This window comes from Limulus polyphemus, unplaced genomic scaffold (genome assembly GCF_000517525.1).
Source record: "Limulus polyphemus unplaced genomic scaffold, Limulus_polyphemus-2.1.2 Scaffold1138, whole genome shotgun sequence".
In the NCBI taxonomy this organism is placed as follows: domain Eukaryota; kingdom Metazoa; phylum Arthropoda; class Merostomata; order Xiphosura; family Limulidae; genus Limulus; species Limulus polyphemus.
In genome coordinates this window covers 303,035-313,002 of record NW_013666748.1, presented here as the reverse complement: position 1 = coordinate 313,002, position 9,968 = coordinate 303,035, and positions in this window count along the sequence as shown.

The window sequence follows — 9,968 nt, the reverse complement described above, 5'->3', positions numbered from 1 at the left end:
ACCCACCGCCAACTCTTGGGCTACTCTTTTACCAACGAATAGTGGGATTGACAGTCACATTATAACGCCCCACCTTTACCGTAAACTAATATCAAAAGACAGAAAATTAGCGTTAATTTTCAAGCACACTATAAAGAAATCAAGAGTCGGAGCTTTTGCTATAATTTTGTCAACAGTTAAGGCACACGACTCGCAATCTGAGGGTCGCGGGTTCGAATCCCCGTCACACCAAACAAGCGCGCCCTTTCAGCCGTGGGGGCGTTATAATGTGACGGTCAATCCCACTATTCGTTGGTAAAACAGTAGCCCAAGAGTTAGCGGTGGGTGGTGATGACTAGCTGCCTTCCCTCTAGTCTTACACTGCAAAATTAGGGACGGCTAGCGCAGATAACCCTCGTGTAGCTTTGCGTGAAATTCAACAAAAACAAACAACAACAAACATACGTAATGCAGTATTAATTATCGGAAATTTTTTTAATTATCACTTTCTAGGTCTATATGCGTCAAAAATAACACACACACACAAAAAGCTATGCAGAATACTGAAGTATTTTTCTTAAAAAGTAAAATAAAAATCGTTTGATTTGATTTATTTTTGTGTACACGGTCGCCTTATGTGTTAAGCCTACACGATACAAAGAAATGAAATTAACGTGTGGGCGCTTTCATCGGAGATGTAGTCGAGTCACAGTTATCCGAGTCACAACAATTTTGAGCCGAGTGAAATCCAGTAAAAGATCAATGAAAAAAGCAACTTTTGTTTCTCTTGTTTGTTTCTTATTAAGCACAAAGCTACATAAAGGGTATCGAAACTCGAATTTCAGCGTTGTAAGCTGTGAGGCTTACCTCAGAGTCACCGGGTGGGGGGGGGGCAGCAACTCAATTATTTTGAAATATAATCGCTATACTTATAAACTATAAACGCTTTTTTAAAGTAAGTACAGGGATTTTACGATTTTACACATGCTCTCATGTCGCTACCAATAATATAATAATAAGTTTTATAATATGTTCACAGGGAGACTGAATCAATAATGAAACCGTGTGTATAACATCAGCACACTGTCGCTAATCTAGTAAGTAATCTTACACTCTACAAAATAAATAAATGAAAAAAATAAACTCACAAGATTTATTATCGTTATTATTGGTAAGGTTTTAATGTTATAATAAAAAGTTTTATAATATGTTCACAGGGAGACTGAATCAGTAATGAAACCGTGTGTATAACATCAGCACACTGTCGCTAATCTAGTAAGTAATCTTACACTCTACAAAATAAATAAATGAAAATAATAAACTCACAAGATTTATTATTGTTATTATTGGTAAGGTTTTAATGTTCTTTTACCACGAAAACGTTGATTTTAATACAGATAAAAAAATGTTAAATGAAAAGATGTGGTCTTTAGTCTTTACAATTTCGGTTTCCTGTAGTAAATAAATATTTAATTAATTATAACATGATTTAGAGTCTTTAAAAAGATTATGTGAGTGAATTAAAAACAAACTAAATTAATATATTTGTAGATAGTTAAATCGGAAGTTTGAAAACTAACATCACTATAGTGTCAGTACACAGGATCCACCAGAAACAATATACAGTTTAATTTGCTTAGACTGAAGCGAAATATCAAAAAGCAACTGTATATCGCCACCTATGAGCGATTAAATATCTATAAATGTTAATTGATAGATATTTTGTTATTTAGATGAAATATCTTTAATTCTGATTTTCTTTTTTTAATTGGTTTAAATTAACTTGTTCATTAATTGATGGAACATTAAACAAACTAATATTTTATTAAATCTTCACATGAGTTCGAGTCACAGCATAAACGAGTCAAGTTCGAGTCACGAGCTCTTCGAGTCAAGTTGAATGCGATTCCCCTCACTATCTGAGTTTCGAATTCAACTTAAATCAAGTCAAAATAAATATGACTCGAGTCCTCCACCTCTGGTTTTCTATATAATACAGTATAAGTCCCCAGTGGCACAGGGGTATATCTGCGGACTTCCAACGCTAGAAACACAGATAGCCCATTGTGTAGCTTTGTGCTTAACTACAAACAAACAAACAATACAGTATATAAAAGTCAGTAAATAATTCATAATATGACATTTGATAAACGTGGATAACGACTGAAAAAAATAAATGTTAAAGTAACTTTTGGACAGTTCGTTTCATTTAATGTATCAGACAGAACATGAGACGTAATTGTTTTACTGTTTTTAGTGAAAAGCTACAAAATTTGTAGCCTCTGATTTTAGCATTGTAAGTCTATCTCAAGCTTCTCGTAGTATAGTAATATAGATTGTCTTGCTTATGTCCTAGGCTCATTTTTAGGTTTAAGTGTTGTATATTATCATTATGATGCTAATTCTTTCTAAGTTTTAGTGTCTATCTTGAAGTGGTCAAACCAAGTATAAATACTAAAAGTAATATAGGTTTTGATCATTAGTGATTGGTTAATATTCATTTATTGGTTATTTCAGCATATTCCTCATTGGTTTCTTATAAAACAACAATATACTTCTGGCGTTTTATTGTTGTTGTTGTTGTTTTTTTTGTACGATACCCTGAAACTAAATTCAGGTTTTAAATTAGCATTATTCGTGCCCAAAATTCCAAACTTATTGATTATTTCCTGTTTTCAGCTCTTCTAATATAATGCATTCTTATATAGAGAGATAGATTTAATTACAAAACGACCCCTCTATATTCTCACACAACAATGCCTGCATTTTCTTCCGTCCATACATCCGGTGATTCACAATGTATTGTTCTATGACTGCAAGGTTCTGTTTTTCCTGTCTTTAGTGGAGGTTACTGATAATGTTAATCCCATTGTTTCTCTAAGTAAATATGTATTAAACACCGGTAGTAAGATATTACAAGTATACATTATCCGCTGGAATCTACCAAAGCTTGGAACGATAAGTATAATTATATCATTCTCAATCTTTTTTATTAGGTTCTTGTTTCTTCTTTTTTTTCTCGTATCCCTTGATTTCCATCTATCAAGTCTTCAGCTCCAATGTTCAGAGTCTATTATTGCGTGCCTTCCGTTCTCATCTCGTTTTCGTACAGTTATGTTTTTATTACTTTTTTAAGAGTACGATAACATGCTTTTACTAAGTACTGCTACCTATAATATATAATAAGATCGACTTCAATCTCAACTCCTTATTAACTTTTTTTTCTACCTAGTGTTTCAAATGTGAAGAGTTATTTTACTCGATGATATTTTCTTCATACATATTATTCAGATGATAGTAAATAAAACATCCCGACAAGATTCAATAAAGTTTATTAGAGTATTGAAGTATCCATTATAGAAGAGGAAGCACTGTTTGGAGGAAGTTTCATTGTTCACCACAGTTCGAAAATCGTGATAAATTTCAATGAAATTTAGCAAAGTATTGAAGTATCCATTATAGATGAGGTAGCAGTGTTTGAAGGACGTTTCATTGTTCACCACAGTTCGAAAATCGTGATACATTTCAATGAAATTTAGCAAAGTATTGAAGTATCCATTATAGATGAGGTAGCAGTGTTTGAAGGACGTTTCATTGTTCACCACAGTTCGAAAATCGTGATAAATTTCAATGAAATTTAGCAAAGTATTGAAGTATCCATTATAGATGAGGTAGCAGTGTTTGGAGGAAGTTTCATTGTTCACCACAGTTCGAAAATCGTGATAAATTTCAATGAAATTTAGCAAAGTATTGAAGTATCCATTATAGATGAGGTAGCAGTGTTTGGAGGACGTTTCATTGTTCATCACAGTTCGAAAATCGTGATACATTTCAATGAAATTTAGCAAAGTATTGAAGTATCCATTATAGATGAGGTAGCAGTGTTTGGAGGAAGTTTCATTGTTCATCACAGTTCGAAAATCGTGATAAATTTCAATGAAATTTAGTAAAGTATTGAAGTTCCCTATGCAGCTCTCAACTAGTTGAATTTGTTTGTAATTAAGCTCAAAGCTACACAATGGGCTATCTATGCTCTGCCCCTCCACGGGTATCGAAACCCGGCTTATAGCGTTGTAAGTTCGCAGACATACCGCTATGCCACTGGGGGGGGGGGGCAAACTAGTTGGGAGTAGTAATCTGATAGCTCTTTGCGTGTCACAAACATTAAATGATTACTATTTTCTAAATACATTAGAAATAGATTAAACTCGGATGTAATTAATGATCAGGTAATGGCGTCTGTAGAACTTTGTCTAGTTAGACTTATTCGTAGGGGCGTGTGTGTGTGATTGAAACGATTTCTACCAGATCTTATACGAAAACTTGGAGCATTGGTTTCTGACAGAGGAAGAGTGTATGGACATCACATCGTTAGTCTCTTTTAAAAGAACATACACTATGTGTTGGTAGAACGATCAATATTGTTTCCATTTATTTCAAAAAGATAATATGAAACTTTACAATTTTGCTGTGTGTACGGTGTTTAACAGTTTGCTGTTCTTATTTAAACTCCACCACCTCTTCGCTCCTCTCTTCACACACAAGCAAATTCCCCTTATCACATTAACTAGAGCAGGGGTTCCAAACATGGGGACCGCAGGAAAAAGTGTCAGTGGGGTGGTGGAACCATAGCAAATACATAAAATACACAGTACTGTTAAGGTTCTCAGTATCAATAGAACCTTATCACATTAACTAGAGCAGGGGTTCCAAACACAGGGACCGCAGGAGAAAGTGTCAGGGGTGGAACCATAGCAAATACATAAAATACACAGTACCGCTAAGGTTCTCAGTATCAATAGAACCTTATCACATTAACTAGAGCAGGGGTTCCAAACACGGGGACCGTAGGAGAAAGTGCCAGGGGGTGTGGGGGTGGAACCATAGTAAATACACAGTACTGTTAAGGTTCTCAGTATAAATAGAACCATTGGGTGGTGGGCCTCAGTCAGGGTACAGAATGTTCTGGGGGAAAAGTTGGAAAGCCCTGATGTAGATTATAATCGTTTAGTTTTATAAGCTACGATTTTTGACCTAAGACTTTCTTAATTAATTTGTGAATGCAAAGATTCGATACAAAACACACTGATTTTTTCAGGAAGAAAGAAATACTATAATCATGTACAGACAGAAATCTATTGAATTCTTAAAGCTCTCTCTTAGATTATTCTATATCATAATTATATTTTGTATCAATAAGTGAATGAAACAGTAACAGACCAAATGACTACTTGCCCAAGCTTTCTCGACTTGGATGTCATCAATCAGCTTTGTCTCATCAATATTAAGTACTGGTATTGCTATGCTGCATTACATTATAGTATTGTTTGTTTAAGTTATGCACAAAGCTACACAATGGGCTATCTGTGCTCTGCCCACCACTGGTATCGAAACCCGGTTTTTAGTGTTATAAGTACACAGACATACCGCTGTGCTCTGCCCACCACTGGTATCGAAACCCGGATTGTAGTGTTATAAGTCCATAGACATACCGCTGTGCTCTGCCCACCACTGGTATCGAAACCCGGATTCTAGTGTTATAAGTCCACAGACATACCGCTGTGCCACTGGGAGGCAATAAGCAAAGATAAACTGTTAACGTAAGATAACCTGATACTAACAACTAAAGACATAAAGTTTATAGAGATAACAATTTTGTAAGTTTGAGCTATCTATAACAATACTAGTTGGAATATCTAAAGCTCAAAAACCACTAAGTTTGAAGTTTGTATAATTTTCTTTATGATTCACGGAAGGTTCTATCCGTATTAAAATTTTCAGTAAATTTAAATTAATCTTTAAAAAAAAAGAAAGATTATAATTATTCCAAAACATTCACAGTGTATATATAAATTGTTTCTTTTTGTGTTTACCTTGTTTATCGAAGGTGGTGAACTTTGTTCCACAGACAGATGTAAAAGAGTTTCTTCGTTTTAGTCTTGCTTTTAATAAATAATGATTGTGCTTACTTGAAACAATGGAGTCGTCAACTTATCATTTTATTATAATAACAAGGTATTTTTGTAGGTACGCTGAATTTTAGCTGATAACTTGGAAAATCTAGTTAGATTTGCTTGTAATTAAACAAGCAGCTAATCAATGGGCTATTTTGTGCTCTGCCCACCACGGGTATCGGAACCCGGCTATAAGTCCACAGACATACCGCTGTGCCACTGGGGTCTCTGTTTAGGTATCTAGTTAGATTTGCTTGTAATTAAACAAGCAGCTAATCAATGGGCTATTTTGTGCTCTGCCCACCACGGGTATCGGTTTCTTGTGCTATAAGTCCACAGACATACCGCTGTGCCACTGGGGGCTCTGTTTAGGTATCTAGTTAGATTTGCTTGTAATTAAACAAGCAGCTAATCAATGGGCTATTTTGTGCTCTGCCCACCACGGGTATCGGTTTCTTGTGCTATAAGTCCACAGACATACCGCTGTGCCACTAGGGGCTCTGTTTAGGTATCTAGTTAGATTAGAAAGTAGTACTACACCTAAAACTGCCAGCTAGATGGGTCTGTCAAGTATATGAAAAAAACACCTAAATCACATAGTATAGGATAATTATATCTAGCGTACACTGTAGAAATCTTTCTTTTTGTATTTGAACGCGTCTTCGCACTCCGGTTATTGGCTATAATTTTGGGTTGGTTACACTGTTGTTGTTGTTTATGAACTATTTGTTAAAATTAATTACTACGACAACTGTTAATCCCATGCTGGGTCATTTGTAAGTTTATGGACTTGTAAAACTAAAATCCGGAATTCAGTTACCCGCGGTGTATAAAGCACTAATAGCCAATTGTGTAGATTTTCGCTAACAAAACTACAATACCGATTGTAGAAACTGTTAGAAAATATATCTTTATATATATATATATATATATAAAATTTAAGTTATATTTAATTGGTTGTTTTAGGGCAAAGTCACATCGGGCTATCTCTCGTGTCCATTGTGGGGAATCTAACCCTGGATTTTTTTTAGTCGTAAGTCTGTAAACTTACTGTTATCCCATCGGGGGACTTTACTCAGTTTAAAATAAATTAATTTTAATATTCATGAATATAAGACAAAAACAAATTGAAGTTTGTAAAATTAATTTCACGACATTTAATCAAATAAAAACAAGTTCAACAAACTATTTTACTGACGTACTTGTAAAAGTAAAGGAATTCTTAAAATAAATTTAATTAAATGCTTTTTGTTATATTAGCTGTAGCTTAAAATCGCATTCGACAAAATGCAGTTGGAACTATTTACAGGACATAAAAATACTTTCATCATTCATTACTTGAATTTTGAAATTTTTAATTAGAAAGACACGTATTTAAACAAAAGGAATGTTTTTTTTTTAAAAAAAACAGACAATTACTTTCTTGTAGATATATAAATATGTGTTTGCTCAAAATCTAATCAGTGGTATTTAATCTTACGCCTATTTTACGTTTAGACGATTCTGTGGTTCAACAATTTGGCTTGTGCATCGTTTTTGTAAACGTTTTTAAGCGTAAGCTTTTGCACAGCAAAGATTTAGAAACCGATAAAAAGGCTTTTCTAAGGCGTGGTGTAATTATTCTTGGGAGTGTGGTGTTCCCAAAGGAAAGCCGGTGGAAGTCAAATAATGCTGTTATCACCTTAAACTACCTCATTAACACTCCTCACCGTAAAGTAAGTTACTTAAATAATAGCCAGGTTCGGGATGCTGGTTTGTACGCGTGAGTTTAGTAAAGTTAATTTCGAATTTCATGCCTGTATGAATATGAAAAGGTGAAGATTTATTGTCTTTAAGCGGAACTTTTATGTCAGATAAAACTATGATTGCATTAGCTGATAGACCACGTTTTGGTGTCAACATTTATTTGAAGTCTTAATATAAACGTGCCGAAAACAGTGATATCGTATTCTTATCTTCATTTTATCGTTAATAATAATAAAAAAAAATAACATGGCCAAAATGCTGTGTATGGAGGAAATAGGAATCTTATTTTTTTCCCTGAGATACGTAGGAAAATATTCCGGTTTATTTTAATAAATGTGACAATAAATGCTGTCACGAACAACGTGTATATGTTTCTTTAGTCGTGAAGTGACGTGAAAATATGACACGTTGGGTTAGGGAATATATACTTTGAGTTTTATATCAGAGTTTGTAAGGTCAGATTCAACAAAGGAGTTAGTATTTCTTCTAGTTTACAACCTTATTATGCTGAATTGTATGGGGGAAAAAATACAGGTATGGATAAGGTTTTAAGGGAAAATATAGAAGCATTATTGGAAAAATAAATAACATCGTACTACATAAAATTATTAAACTAGAAATACATGTCTACCAACACAAATTATATTTATACACAGCCCAAATATCGCGTGGCCGCCCTTCTAAGAAATAATTCTATACCAGCGACACCTAGCAAAAGCCAAATAAAGTAATTTAAGACACGTAGGTAGGTGGCTTTGAAATCGTTAATTAATGTTACTAAAATAATCATTTTTATTATCGTTATTTCGTACTTTAGTTTGACTTTTAAATTGGTTGGTCGTTAATTTCATCACATGACATACTCCACCTTTTTAGCGAAGTATGATAATTTGACCATAACTATTTTTTTTTCTTAAATGTAATTATTTGTACATAATTTCTTATCGTTTGACCTGTTTCTTTTCAAATGAACGGAAACAATTATAACACCTTTTCACGTACAATTAAAACTTGCCTGGTATGTAGTACAAGTAAATTTCTTATATATCATTTTTACTTTAATGAAAGTAAACAAAGGCTTTATTGTTTGATTTTATCGAAATAATGACATTAGTAAAACTCGTTTTCATGAGAGAGAGAGAGAGAGAATGTTTAAAAATTAAACCCAGGCTGTGACGATAATAAAACACGCCACTCCCAACATGTATGGTCGAGTGGGTTGAACGATGTAACTAAATTACGAGACACCAAGATTTGAAAAATGAGGGATTTGGAGAAAAAAATAAAATTGGACCCTTTTTGTTTTCCAGAAAGTAAAGTCAAATATTTCTCTAGAAATTAATAAAGTTTGATATATAAAAATTTCATTTCTAAGGAGGTAAAGAGTTTGTTTGTTTTGAATTTCACGCGGGCTATCTGCGCTAGCCGTCCCTAATTTAGCATTGATAGACTAGAGGAAAGACAACTAGCGAACACCACCGCCGCCAACGTTTGGGCTATTATTTTACTAACGAATAGTGGGATCGAGCGTCACATTATAACGCCTCCGCAGCTGAAAGGGCGAATATGTTTGGTAACTGAGAATCGAACCCACAGATTACAGGTCGAGTGCCTTAACAATCAGACCAATGTTAACAGATAGTGGAGCAGCTTATATTTTAGTTTAAAACCATTTGGTAAAGTAATATATATTATCCAGTTTGGGCTGGGTTCTATGCAGATCTCAATTCATTGAAAGGTGTAGTTTGATAGGTCTGGTATCATTTGGTAGTTCTTTGTCAGAGAAGGTTATTTTAATCTGATAGGTTTGGTGTCATTTGGTGGTTCTTTATCAGAGAAGGTTATTTTAATCTGATAGGTTTGGTGTCATTTGGTAGTTCTTTGTCAGAGAAGGTTATTTTAATCTGATAGGATTGGTGTCATTTGGTACTTCTTTATCAGAGAAGGCTATTTTAATCTGATAGGTTTGGTGTCATTTGGTAGTTCTTTGTCAGAGAAGGTTATTTTAATCTGATAGGATTGGTGTCATTTGGTAGTTCTTTGTCAGAGAAGGTTATTTAATCTGATAGGTTTGGTGTCATTTGGTAGTTCTTTGTCAGAGAAGGTTATTTTAATCTGATAGGATTGGTGTCATTTGGTACTTCTTTATCAGAGAAGGTTATTTTAATCTGATAGGTTTCGTGTCATTTGGTAGTTCTTTGTCAGAAATGGTTATATAATCTGATAGGTTTGGTGTCATTTGGTACTTCTTTATCAGAGAAGGTTATTTTAATCTGATAAGTTTCGTGT